The following is a 15,117-nucleotide window of genomic DNA, read 5'->3' on the forward strand; positions in this document are numbered from 1 at the left end:
AACATATCTGCGGAACACTTAAAACTGCATAAAGCACAGGAAATACTTTTGGTGTGTGGGAATGTGTGGTGTTTCCAAACTACAAACATTGTTTTGAAAATTTCCACGGTAGTGGTGAATTATATGAGACCACGTCCATCTAAAGAGTGCTTGTTTTAACTGGCTTGTGGTTCTGGGGCTCATTCAAACACTCTTAAACAAAATAAAGGGAATGGATGTAATAACTTTTTTATGGAAAGGCCATAAAAAGGTACAGGGCCGTGTAAACAAATTGGGTCATTTACTAGATGTTTAAGTGATAGATTTGCAGTCGAAAGTCCGGAATGTGTATTATGTTTTATAGGATCGTGACCATGTTCTCCCTTGAAAACGGGGTTGTGAGCTTATTGTTTATTTGTTTGTTTTTCTTAGTGCGTGGAAACCCATTATTGCTCTGTTATACTACAGTTTGAAAAAATACTTAAAATTTTGAGCATTTACATTTATAAGATTGTTCAACTTTGAAAAATGACTAGAAACCCATGTGTGAAGAGTTGAATTGACCAGCTTTTTGGTAGCACTGGGTTCTGTTCAAGGAAAATAAGATGATTGAAATTGAAGTTTTCCTTCTTGGCTCAGACATGTCTAAACTAATTGTAAAATAATTGTTCTGGCTTACAAGAGTAAACTCATAACTACAGCTATGTAAAGTAGAAATCCAACAACAGTTGTGATTTGCAGTTACTGTAACTCTGCCAGTTTTGTAATAAAACCACTATTATAACCAGCCTACCTTGACATTCATTTGTCTTACTTGAGACGTAGGTAAAAAGTCCTATCCCAAGTTCTCTTGCTTTAGAGAGCCACTTGATTGCATTAGGATATTAATTTACCTCCTCGGAAATGGTATGAGGGTTGTGCCAGAACCGTCCAGTAAGTGGGAGGAGGCGGGGTGGGATTATAAGAATGTGGCGCTGGGCATTGGTGGTGATGACTGGTGACAGTGGAAGCCAGAAATAAATTTGGAAATTGACGTGAGGAAAGGAAACTAAATAATTTCTATGTTGATACCATCACATTTATTCATTCTGTAACTTCTCTCGATCAGGGTTGGCTCACTTCGCCTTAAAGGAAGTGGATTGTGTAAGAAACCTCAGTACAAATCAATGAGCCTCTCTAAGTCTTAAAAACTGATGGCATCATACCATACTGGCAACTTGCAAGTGTTACTGCTGGGAGTTTGGCAGCGGAAGTAGCTGCTCCAGCTCCACAGGCCTAAAAAACAAGGGACAATGGTGGATATTATGGTTTCTGTGTCATGTGTGACTTGCTATTTCCTTTTTTTTTAAATGAATGATTTAGGACTAGATGCCCTTACGTCTATGAAAAACCTAAGATCTGCCTTTAAATTGGATTCTCTGTGATCTTGAAAGCAACAATTCACAACCCATTCACCTTGTTTATGATGAACAGAGTTCTGTATGGTTGTATATTCTCTAAATAAAAACTCTCTGAATTGAGATATATACCACAAATTGACACTAGTAGCGGCCTGAAACTGTGAGGCATTGTGGAAGATGCAAAGTGGAAATAGACTTAGTCATTGCCTTCAAGTAGTTTATAGTGACAAGGGGAGATAAGACATGAAGCTAGCTATAATACAGAATAAAATACAGTGTTTGGTGGGAAAAGGCAAGATTAAGAAAAAAGCAAGATTATTTACAGCAGAGCCATTAGAAAAGGCTGAGAAAAGTTGCTAGGAGAGAGGTGTATTTTGAGCAAAGGGGCCTGGAGAGATGAGTAACATGTGTACATGCAGAATCAAAGGGAGAGTAGAGTGGATTTTAGGAGATGGGAACCTGGTGAGTAAATATGCAGAATGAGGAAGTACAGGAAATTCATGCAGCCTAATGTGTAGTTTGTTTTGACTGAGACCTTAAAAATAGATTCAGCGGGCAGGTAATTAGCAATAGGAGGCACAAAGGGAGGAACATTGATATATTACTTAGGCTTGAATAATTAGAGAGTGATTCTTCATGCTTCATTGTGAACTCCGTTATTGGCCCTCTCACCCCAGCTATTTAGGTGGCCAAATTATGAATTAAATCTGATCCCTCATGGTGTATAACAGATAGAGATGGCATGAAGGTTGCTGAAAAGTAAAGAATAAAGTTGAAGGAAAAGGAAATCCCACATCTGTGATCCAGAACTACAAAGAGGAGTCAGTGAAGGGGAAAAAAGAAAAGAAGAAAATTGGAGAAAAAAGAGAAAAAAAAAGAAAAAGAGGAAAATAAAAGAAAGAGAGAGAAGCCTTAATGCCAAGGTACCAAGGAAGTGCCAAGGTGCCAAGGAAGGAGAGAGAGAAAAGTCAAGGAAATTGGCCGACAGTATAAAATACAGTAGAGTTTCAAGAAAATGAGGTCCAATGAATAAACAGCTTATGTTTTTCAACGTTGACAAAAACCAAAACCAAAAACAAAAAAACACTTCAGTGTAGTGAGGGGTGTCGCAGTGGGAAGAAGAATGGTTATGGAGTAAAGTGAAGAAGTTAGGCATAAAGTTTTTAAGACTTTGGGGAAAGTTTTAGTGATCCAAGGAAGGAGATTTCAAGTGGTTCCAGGCTGGAGAGAAAGGAAGAGGAAATAAATACATTTTGTTTACTTGTTTGGGTTTGGAAGAGATCCAGAGGAGAGGAAAAGGTTAAATATGTAACAAGAGATGAGACTTCTGGCATATTTACTCACCAGGTTCCCATCTCCTAAAATCCACTCTACTCTCCCTTTGATTCTGCATGTACACATGTTACTCATCTCTCCAGGCCCCTTTGCTCAAAATACACCTCTCTCCTAGCAACTTTTCTCAGCCTTTTCTAATGGCTCTGCTGTAAATAATCTGCCATTAGAAAGTTGCTGATGGAACACAGGTGAAATGACTTCAGAACATTAGGCATCATGTCAAATTGTTGCGATAAGAACTGAGCATACCTCCTAGAGAAGCAGGAATTAAATTTTGGAGGAAGTGAGCCTTGAAACAGTTTTTGACAAAGTGAGGGAGTGAGAGGAGATGCAGGAGCAATTGTAGGGGTCGTTCCCTAGCAGAGGAGTTGGATAAACCCCTACAGTGGTTGTTTTTAGTCCAGCCAAATGTCTAAAGTAGAGGTATAAATAATGTGAGAGAAAAGATAACAAAAAGAGGTGTTTTTGCTTGGGCAGTCCATCTAGAGGGATAATGAGATGATAGCTTTTGGGATATGGACATGGAGGAGAGAGTGGGATTGGTAGGCACAGAAGATTCATGAATGCAGTGGCAGGAGTTAGAATCATATGCAGTGGTAGACAATAGTTACAGGGAAGGGAGCGACGTGGAAAAATGCGTGTTAAAAAGACACATATAAACCTGAATTAGCAAGGACTTTTAACCTAGAAAAAGCTGCAGAGATGTAAAAAAGTACCATAGATATTCAAATTAAATGACCGCTTTAATGACCTTTATCTTTCTGGTGCTGATGCCCTTAAAAAGTGTGCCCTCAGAAGTCATAGAAGGTGGGGGGAAACCACTGTAAGCCGTCTGGGTTCTCTACTTTGGAAGCTCTAGGCTCTGTTGCAAGCACTAAAGTTTTTTTTTTAAAGATTTGCCCTGAGCTAACATCTGTTGCCAATCTTCCTCTTTTTGTATGTGAGCCGCCATCACAGCATGGCCACCGATAGACTAGTGGTGTAGGTCCATGCCTGGGAACAGAACCTGGGCCAAGAAAGTGGAGCACACCGAACGTAACCACGAGGCCACTGGGGCTGGCCCTTGTTTTGTTTTTTAACAGCTATTAAAGCCACTTAGAAATTTGTTGGGGGGGTGGTTCAAGTTATAGCAATTGTTTGCTTAAGGGAAGACTATACCTTGGCGTGCATAGTCCACACCGTCTAGAGAGGGCTGTCATCTGTGTACGTTTGCAGAGTGGGGATTGTGTGTGCTCCTGTTGTGGGGAATCCTCCTTCATGTTTCCATAATCATTGGTGACGTGTACTTGGAACTGGTTGGTTGAATAATCATGACTCTTGGGTCTTGATCAAAATACAATTTTATTTTTGTTGCTCATGAATTTTACTGAGCAGGGACTATCTTCCCCTACCTCAGGATGAATATTTCTGCAAGACCATGGTTTTTTCAGCTCACTCTTAAGGGTTACAGAGTTCTAGAGTAACCTTAAATATAAACCCTCTGACACTTTAGAAATAGTTGCCCAGTCTTTTAGAATAATTAAAACTCTAAATGAAAACTACAGTAGATCTCTTCACTTGTTACCCAGGCCTGTTTCTGAGTGGGAGCCTGTCTGGGAAATGAGGTGGGCTGGAGGGGGCAGGAGGCTTGATGCATCTGAGGGATTCAGCTTTCATGGAACAGCTTCTGGATATTTCCCTTGAAAATCTGCATATGGAGGGCGTCTGTCTTACTGCTGCTTTGGTGTCCTTTTACCTGTGCTGCTGGCACCTCAGGCCCGTTTTAGCATCCAATTGCACATATGTTTACAGGATTCTCTATTTCTCATTGTTCGGGCTTGCTTTTAGAGCTCCAAGTCTGAGAATGCAGCTTAAAACTAATAGTTTTTATTCTGTTTAAATATCATTTCCTCAGAAAAATTCAAAATGTTTAATACAGTAGATTAAACAAGTACAGGATTATTGTTAAGCTAATGAATGAACATTAACATTTCTATTCTTAAGGAAAGTAATTATATTTGTAATTTCTGCATTCTCACTGCCATCACCCCAAGTCAGGTGCTGGTTATCTAAGCTGTGGCAAAAGTGTCCTTATTCTTCCTTCTGCATCCCAGGCTTTTCCCATGCTCTCTCACCCCCAGTTGATCATATATAGGAGGTTAAGGTCAGATAATCTTCCTACAGGAGAGTTCTGGTTGTGTTTACTCCTGTCAAGCTTAGATAAGTGCTTTTCAAACTTTAATGTACATACAAATCACCTGGGGATCTTATTAAAATGTATTCTGATTTTGTAGGTTGAGGGTGGGTCCAGAGAGATGGCATTTTAGCAAACTCCCCGGTGATGCCGATGCTGCTGGACCGAGGACCAGACTCTGAGTGACAAGGGTCTACTCCAGTGTGCTCAAGGTCTGCTGTGATCTCACCTCACTTTTATTGTCTTTCTAATAAAAAGACTGCACAAAGCTGATCTCTGCTCACCGCAGAGAAGACTCCATGCCATTATCCTTGCAACTCTTTTCACCAAGAAGTCAGTTTGATCTGATGAATATCAAATGCCTCGTGTTCTAGTTAACTATGTCACATCCTGAAAACAGATAAACAAAATGCAGCTCTTTGAGTCCTTGATGTTTTCCATCAGTGTGGCTTGTGATACGCTAGAGATATAGTTGAAATGCTAAAGGAACCCAAAAGATGTTCCCTTTCCCTGTCATGAAAGACTTCTCATGAGGCCATCATTTAAGCTGGGTCTTTAAGGATGAAGAGAATTCTCTAGAAAAGGAAGAGAGTTCTAAGCAGAAGGCATAGACTTGTGAGAGAGCACAAAGTCTATTAAAAAATCAGCTCAGTTTGGTGGGAAATAAAATCGAAAAAATTATTCATTAGTATGAAGGGCTCTCTCTGACATACTAAGGAACGTGTTTAGACCTATAAGATAATATGGGAAGAAGGCTGTATGCCTTCTGCACTACTTCCTAATGGTGAGGGCCTGTCTTTCCCTCTATTTTCATATTCTTACTCCTATAACAATCCATTGAATGATTAGATTTGGTTTTTTTGTTTTGTTTTGTTTTTTGCTTTCCAAAAAAAGGTACATCAGGATGATTGTAAAGGACAAAGAAGCTAGAGGCAGGGACACCAGTTTGAAGGCATTTGCAACAGTTCAGGTGCCAGATGATGAGTAAATGGACCAGTTAGTGCCTATGGGAAGGTTAACCATCATCTCTCCTCTACTCTGCACGTTCAGATACTTCACATGTATTTAAAGCTTGGCCTTCCTGTGTCTCTCAGTCTGGCATGTCTACTTTCTGTAAACTCCCAGAATATCGCAGAATTCACCACTTCTACCTTAGATTCTAATTATGTATCTTATCTCCCATAATTTTCAAGCATCAGAGAGTAGAATGTTGAATAATTTTTAGCTTAGTGCCCCATTGGGTGGTAAATATTTTAAGTGAAGTGAAAACAGCCCACTTAGACTCGGTGCAGCCAGTTCTGCTGTAGTGTTACCATCTGGCCTCATAGGTCATTACTGATAGGCTCTAAAGAAGTCATATGCCTTATTTCACAACTGAGCGATGCAACTGATGTTGGGTTTCATTTTGAGGAACTAGAAGGGGTTACACTGGAGGGCCTCTTAATCTTTCTGCTTAGACTGAGTAAAATGAATGTACAAAGAACCTTATTGCCAAAATTATGATGACTGCTTAGAACGTTATTTCCTCAATAAGAAAAAGAAATGTATCATTTCCAGGAAAATTATTTTTAAAGAGAGAACTTTATGATAATGTTTATTACAATCAATTTATTATAAGAAGAGCATGACTATCAAAAGTCCATTTTTAATAGCTTTAGCTTGATTTTGTTTTGAATTATCTCCCCCTTCTGTTCTTTCTAGTTAACATAAGATATATCTTCATGTGCTTTCTTATTTTTAGTTTTTCTTTTTTTTGCTTTGAGGTTTTGAGATTGACAACTGTGATTTATCCCCTGGAAGGCAAAAATCTTGAAAAAGTCATTATTTTAAAAAGTCACTCAAAGAATGTATTTTTTTCTTGGAAATAAAGTTGATTTTCTCAGCTCTGATCATATGAGATTATGGGCAAGTAGTCTTTAGCTCTGGCATGTGGACAAAACAGAAGCAGACCCTGGAGAGAGAGAGTTCAAAATTCATGGCAGTAAGCACATGTTCAGTATGCCAATATTTATGGTGTCACAACCAAATTAAAACCATACCCTCTGCTATTTACATAAGTACGGTACCCAGACTGCACAAGTTTATGCCCATGTTTCTCAGTAAATTTCAGGCAATAGAAATGTTCAGCACTCTTAGAGACTAGACTATTTATTTTTCGCATTCATTTTGTTTCTCCCTGTGAGAGAGAGTCAATTGTCTTCACTTGTGTTCGTTTTGAGGTCAGCCAGAATTAGAAGGGATTGCATTTAGCAGAGGTGCAGACTGGCTTTGTGATTTCATATGGAATGTATTCAGGCAGTTGTGTCCTAGTATTCTTATTTTCAGAGCTGGGGGGAGTTAAATGTATTGGTTACTGATAGTGAACATGGACTACTTACACAGGTAATTCTCTATCTTTCGTAACTGTCTTACTCGTGCTATTCAAGAACCTGGATTTCACCAGTTTGGAAAAAAACAGACACGCATACTTTTGGTAAGAAGACATATTTTATATCTTTTTATGGCAACTTTTAAAGTATTACCATCTGGTAAATTTTTCAGAACAGTAAAATTTCTGAAGCATTGTTGGGAGTATATCTTATTTCTCTACTTTTACAAGACAAAGAAATCTAATAATTTAAGTTATAATAACACTGTTATGCACTTGTACAGCATTGTAAGTGACAAAGAGAACACAAAAACTATAGTGGTATTATTGGAGATAGGTTTTGTAGAAAATATTATATCACATTTGCTAGTGGATATGACATTTGAGTGTGAATGCATTCTTAATGATCCTTTTGCAAGTCCTAGATTCTTCCCAGATTACTTCTGATTCTATAGTTAGCTGAGACTCTGTCGTCTAGAAAACTGGACAGAAACCAGATTGCTAGATGTCTTTAATAGGTTGGTTCTTTGGCTCCTTGGGAGATAGTCATATAACTCAATGTCAAGTGAAAGTTTTTTACAACAATTGGTGACTGCAAGTGACAATCTTTTGTGCAAGAGAGGAGGCTTTCTCATTTATAGGATAAAAGAAATTTTTTGAGAGTAACTCTCATGTGAGCAAATGAAGCTTGACTATGTAAATCTTTCCTTTACAATGGGAGAGAATCCAAGGTATTTAAGAAGTTATTTTATTTTTTTGAGTTCAGTAAATTAAACATTGTGCTTAGGCTTTTTTTTTTTTTTTTACTTTAAACGTTTATTATTAAGATTTCTCTTGGTGTTTCCTTAAAAAGACAAAATTCAGCATGTTTCCTTTGTAAATAATTGTCAAACATAGATGAAACAGAAAACAAACTTTTAGAAGGTTGAGGAAGCTCACTGACTTTTGCATTCCATTAGTACATCAATTTATTGAATATTTAGTATTAGGTATCTCATTTATCAGTCACTGTCTTAGGCATTGGGAAGAACTGGCCTATGCTATTTATTCTTGTCTAGCTGCCAAAATTGATTTTTCCGTTTTGTATGTGACTTAGGTCTTTGTACTGGAATAAATGCCAGATTAAAGAATAGTTCAGGTCTCAAAACATGAATAGATTTAAGTTTCAATGCTGTTAATAGTTTTAGTGAATAACAAAAAATACACTTTCATTTAAATGTTCTTAAAGATTCCTTTTTGATTTTCTACATGGTAATAAATATTGATATCTATCTCATGATAATTGGCAATAAATATTACATTTACTAAGAAACTTGACTGTATCATCATATGTCTGTAATAACTAACCTATAATTTAGGCTAACTCCATCATTATTTTGTGACTTGAAATTCTTTGTTTTTAACTATTTCATGAGTCCTCTTACATTTTATGGAAAATATCTTATTTAAGTGCAAAGAGGATGTTGGTGAAATCAGCTATTTAGTAGAAGCTCTAGAAAAAAATTATGCTTACTTGGAACACTCAGTATTTTAAAATCCAGCAGATTCATCCTTTTGCCTAAATATTTTGTGTCTTATGTTATAAGCAGGGCATTTTTTGTTTAATTTCAGTGAACACACTAAAACAGTTTACGCTGCAAATAAGGTAATGTGACCAGCAGTTGTCACTTTACTATTTTTTGGGAAGGAAGTCTGAAGCAGAAGAATATTCCTAGGGGAAGGATTTGTTTTTTTTTTTTCCTACCAGTTTAGACATTTCACTGGCAGTCTCTTTGCCTCTAACATTTATGCTTGAAATGGCCCAGAGATTTTAAATGTGGGATATTTTGGGGGCCTGAATACATTTTTGGATTTAAGAATGAGTTTGACCCCTCGTGCAATGAGTCTGCAGTAGAAAGTAAGGGTTTTAATCTTTCCAACCAGATGGAGGGGGGATCTCCAGGCTCAGACTTTGGCTAAAGTGAGAAGACCTTTCTCCAGCTAGAGGAGTATCACAAAACTAAGGCTGGCTCTGGAATAGAGGCAGGGGTTGCCTTCTTTTCATTGTCATATACCATTAGAGTTGTATTTGATAGATTAGTATTATGACCTTGAACATGAAACTACTCAGGAGTCCCAGTTAACTTCTGCCCTGCGAGGCAGTCTCATAGGAGAAAATAGCCCTTTCAACACGATGTTAAGTGAGAAACAAAAACATTGAGAACCCCACAGTCCACTAGTCAAAACTTGCGTGGTTAATGGTGATTCAAAAATTAAAAAAATAATCTGATGTTGGCATATTCACAAGCAACCATATATAAATACAGAAACATGTATGTCGTGCGTTCTCTTTAAACTGTTTGCCTGTGCTGATTGTGGTAGGCACTCAGAAATGGAAATAACTAACTGAATTTTTAAAACTACATAAATGTGAACTACTGATTTTATTTGTTGTAATGACAGAACAATTGGCATTTTTGCCATTTTTGCCCATTATTATCAATTTTTAAATTTTGCATTTCACAAATTTATAATCATTTAGCAATTCAACATTTGTAAACATTTCAGAGATCTATGTGTTTGTGAACATAGATAGGATTTTTCCAACTCAACACTGCTTTTCAAATTTCCTATTTAACTGTAGGAGAGGGGAAAAGGAAACTTCTTTACCCTCTTAGGTTCAGTGATTGCTATGTGTGAATTAAACTGACAAAAGACAGATTAACAGGATTAAAAGCATACAAACTTTGCTAATATTTTAAATTTTATGTGCTCAGGGGCTTCACAGAAAGGAATGAAAAACCCACAGAAGCAACTAGACTCAGGGGCTTATATACTATTTTAACAAAGGGCTATATGGTGGAAAAGTGACTAAGAAATATATAGGGGAAGCTAATGGAAGATAGGTGTTATTTTAGTAAGGTCTGTTTATGCATACTCATCTCAGTGCCAGCTCTCCATCTCTGGTGACGAGGGTAGCTCTCTTCATCCTAGTACTGGAAAAGGGGGGAAATTTATGCCCTGCTTTTAGGAGTTAAAGGGAGGGCAAGAACTTTTTCTGCGTTTGTTGATTCTCACTTGCCTTCAGCTTAAAATAATCCTTATGCCAAAATAGCATATTTTTTTTCTGTGTGAGGAGATCAGCCCTGAGCTAACATCTGCCAATCCTCCTCTTTTTCTGCCGAGGAAGACTGGCCCTGGGCTAACATCTGTGCCCATCTTCCTCCACTTTATATGGGACGCCGCCACAGCATGGCCTGACAAGCGGTGCATCAGTGTGCACCTGGGATCCGAACCGGCGAATCCCGGGCGGCCACAGCGGAGTGCGTGCACTTAACCGCTTGCGCCACCGGGTGGCCCCCAAAGTGGCATATTTTGAGTGGCATATTCTTGACCCTTCGTAACCATTGGTTACAACATTTGACGTTTTCTAATAGCATTTATAGCCTAGAAAAACGGTCATCGTGGTGCTAGTGGTGGTTGGGGATGCTGGTGCTGTGTCCCTCTGAGTTCATCTTCTGGTACACTTCTTACTTCTCTTCCTGTAGGTAAAGCTGGAAGTTACAAATAATGTGTCATCCAGTTCTTGATAGCTTCTTCCAGGACTGGATCTATACCATCTCAGCTGTTTCCTCAAACATGGTAGGGGGGAGGGGCAAGGAGAAGCAGTTCTGCATCCTCATTTGTGCCATTCTTAATTTCTGTAGAAAATCAGAGGTCTAGTAATACACAGGAAATGTGAAGTGTTATGACTCATTTTATTTTGGCTTTGCACAGTATAGAAAATTTCTTGACTAGGAAGGAATTCCTTTTCAAACTCCCAGTCCTCCCCAAACAATTCTCCTCCCTTCTGAATAGGTAGTTCTCTCTTTGCACAGACATTCTTCTGGGCTTAGCTGCTGTGTAACCTCCTAACCCCTCATTAATAATTTCCTGAGGCTGGTTTGTTATAAAGAAACATTGCAGCACAGACAGTGTGTGAGGGTGTTTGTGTGTGTGTGTGTGTGTGTGTGTATGTGTGATTACTCCTTAATGACCAACTTAAATGGTATTAAAGCTCTGAAGGAAAAAACAAGTGAACATTAGATTTTTTTCCCCATTAGTTTGCATGTTAATCAAGGAGACCACATCCTTAGGCAGAAGGTAATGAATGCCTTTTAATTTCTCTCCGTTATTCAAATTAAATGGCTCATTTTCTATATTGTACACACATTTACTTGGCTTGAGCATTTAAAAGAATAATCACGAATCTTTCAAAGGCTTCTTAATATTAGGATACCAAAGAATAAATTTGTCTCTTTTTGATTCTTAACAAAAGAGTTCCTCTCTCTTTTTTTGAAGAAATCACCAAGGAACTGGATGTGTTCGGAGATGGGCATTTGGGCTTCCACTCTTCTACACTATAATCCGTTCTCACCTGTCTCATATTTCGGCTACACATGCCATCAGTGAATTTAACACCAGTCCCGTGGTGGCCAGTAGAGCAATAAACCTCCCATGAGAAATGCTGTGAGTTATACAAAGCTGTCATTACTCATGGGATATGGGGTAGTGATCAAAATGCTGTCTCCCCATGGGAAAATGCTCACACTGTAATGTTAAGTGAAAAAGCAGGGTGAAAATAGGATTTTAAATTTTTTTATGCATGCCCACATAAATATACTAAAATGTTATTAGTATTTTATCTACAAGGGCTTATGGAGAAGCAGTGGGGGTGTTGATATTTTACTTCCTAAGATACATTGGTGTTTTCTGAATTTTCTGTAATAATCTTATATTACTACTGTAGTAGAAACAAAGCTGCACTAATATTTTAACCTAATTTGAATGGTGGGGAAGGGGAGCAAAGACAAACAATAGTAATTTCTTCTAAAGCAAAGCACCTAAAATGCAAGACTTGTTTTGAGAAGCCTAGGAGATGGCATTCCTAAAGGTGGCCCTTTGGGGTTAAGATTTAAAGTTGGCTCTTAGTTTTTATCCCAGAGGCTAGATGTGGATATAGTCAAAGCAATAAGGCTGTTGTAGCAGTCGGCAAGGGAGAGCCATCACAACAATCATCTGTGTTGTTTTTGGCACTTTACAAGAAATGTTGTTTTCACAAGACCTAAGAGTTTTGTCTGGGAAGAAAGAAGATAGCTGCCAACATTTGGCACCATTTGGGGGTTTCTTCTTTTTCCCTTTTTTTTTTTTTTTAAAGCTTAGTGTGTAGTCTGTACATCCTGCTCTTAAGCCTTCAAGATCAAGAAAATATCGTGGAGTTTTTTTTGTACACTTGTTGGAAACATCTGGAACATGCCATTAGGTTGCACACTATGGTCTTTGTTTACAGACAAATGTGTGATATAAACCGTGGAAAAAAAACCCCCAAAACCCTGCCTTCTTTAGCAGCTGCATTCTGTAGCACACGATGATCTAAAGTCTGTATTGACCATATAGATTCCTGCTAGTCACATTTATGAAGATTAGTAGATTGAGAAATTGTACATGACTTGCCTTTCTTAGTACAGTATATCCTTCAGACATACCAGTGCCTGGTCCTGCATTGAAATCTGGCAGCTTCTGCCAGTGCTGCATTGACCCTGGAGCTGCATGCTCACACACTTTGCAGTGTATAAGCTCATCTGTTTTGTGACTACCTTTTAGAAAATCAAGAATAAAAGTTATTTCAAATTCCAGGTATAAAGTATGTAGGAAATTCTGCTTTAAGGAATACTCATGAAAACCCCTCATTAATGATTCCCTGAGGCTGGTTTTTTACAAAGAAGCATTGCATCACAGAGAGTGCGTGAGAGTGTGTGTGTGTGTGTGTGTATTAAGGTTCAGTTAAGGAAATGGAAAAAAAGACTAGTAGTGATGACTTCAGTTTTTATGCCTGTGATTGCAATTATACCTCGACTAAGGCACTTGTTTTGGGATATCGCCTTTCATCAATTTATCTAACACATAAGTAATGAAATAAATGACAAATAAACAAGCCCAAATAAACAAAATAACAAAAAACTACACAGATGTTTTGTTTCCTAAATCTCATTTTTATCATGCTGACCTCATCCTTCATTGTCATGTCTTCATTTCGATGTTTAATTATTATGGTTCTGTGTTTCAAATGCAAACTTCTGTCTGCAGAGTCTGGAACCCCGCAAAGGGCACTGGCCTCTGAAACTAGGCCATCTCAGGGGAGAACTCTAAATTAAAAGGGAGTTCTGGGGCCGGCCAGGTGGTGGAAGCGGTTAAGTGCACACGCTCCGCTGCAGCGGCCCGGGGTTCGTGGGTTCCCATCCCTGGCGCGCACCGACGCACCGCTAGGCAAGCCATGCTGTGGCGGTGTCCCATATAAAGTGGAGGAAGATGGTCACGGATGTTAGCCCAGGGCCAGTCTTCCACAGCAAAAAAAGAGGAGGATTGGCATCGGATGTTAGCTCAGGGCTGGTCTTCCTCACACACACACAAAATAAATAAAAAAAAAATAAAAGGGAGTTCTGAGTAGGGAAGTAAATTTGCTGTTTTGCATAGGGAAGCAAGCGCCGAAGCAACCCTCTAAGCTGTGGAGGGTAGGATACATCCTTGGTGGAGGGTTGGGGGGCCACAGCTGTGTGTATGTACAGATCCTTAACAAGAGATGGCTAGTTAGAGGCTTGTGTGCCTTGCTGCTCTTTCTTCCCTTTGGTCTTCTATCCTGTTTACTTCCTAGTGGCAAGCTCTATAAGAGATCAGAGGGCGATTCCTTTTGTCCTTAGGGCTGACCTCCTTTGCTTCTGTGGTTTAAGATTTGTAATGGTGACTCATTACCACTGAGCCGCTAGGGTGTCTGAGCCGAGTGATGCCCATTTCTGCTTCCAGCCTTCTCAGCACTGAAACCGAGATTATTCTGATCCTCAGCCTTCTTCGCTGAAGTAACTTTAAAAATTATTTCAAGCATTCTGAAATAAACTTGAAGATGTATTTTTAATGCTTTTGTTCTGGAAAGTTTCAGGGCTAACAGAGTCTTTAAAAATAGGGAACATGCACTGGCAGTGATTTAGGTATGGTCTGGTCAAGCCCTCCTCATCTTGTTTTCTAAGAAGTGAAGTCATTTTCTTAGTCATGGAGGTCTTGGCAGGAGGACTAGAACGCAAGTCTAGCTCTCAGTTCTGGGCTTTGTCGGCCTCATCATGACATGTCATGACATGTTCAGGTTGTCTTAATGATAAATACGTGACCTCTTGAGAAAAGGCAGGAGCTCTTCCTGCAGTGACCTTGGCAAATTTGAGCTCACTGTTGCCTCAGAAAAGGGATTTGTTGCTTTAAAAAAAATATCATGCTCATTAAATGAAGAAATAATATCAAAGTCATTTTCAAAACAGGTGAAGACCTTGTTCCAACGTACTTGTTTATAATTTTCATTGATAAATCAATGAAATCATCTTGGGTATATTATATAGTATATATACTTTAAAACAGGTTGGTCTCTTTTTTTGATTTATACATTTTGTATTTCTGGTTAGTTTGTTTACCATATGCTGCGAAACCAGAGCTATTATTATTATTATTATTATTGTTATTATCATTTTGCTGAGGAAGATTGGCCCTGAGCTAACGTCTGCACTAGTCTTCCTCTATTTTGTATGTGGGACACCGCCACAGCGTGGCTGCCAACAAGTGGTGTAGGTCTGCACCAGGGATCCCAACCGGTGAACCCAGGCCACTGAAGTGGAGCACACAAGACTTTAACCACTCAGCCACTGGGCTGGCTATTATTTTTGCCTCTATCTGACTGCGTTTTCCATATTCTAGGTAGTAGATAAGGAGACAATTCAGCATTTCTCCTTAAATTTCTTGATCTTTAAAATTATTTTCTCTATATCTTCTCTGTCAGATGTGAATAATATTAATAAGTAGTACTT

The 15,117-nt window shown here is 38.6% G+C and overlaps 1 protein-coding gene across 1 annotated transcript in view; it reads left to right on the forward strand.

Moving 5' to 3' along the window:
* Positions 1-15,117, forward strand: part of PDGFC (platelet derived growth factor C) — a 209,789-nt gene that overhangs the window by 11,650 nt on the left and 183,022 nt on the right. The window lies entirely within an intron of this gene.

Source organism: Ceratotherium simum, chromosome 12, assembly GCF_057802395.1.
Source record: "Ceratotherium simum simum isolate JZ-2026a chromosome 12, ASM5780239v1, whole genome shotgun sequence".
Classification (NCBI taxonomy): domain Eukaryota; kingdom Metazoa; phylum Chordata; class Mammalia; order Perissodactyla; family Rhinocerotidae; genus Ceratotherium; species Ceratotherium simum.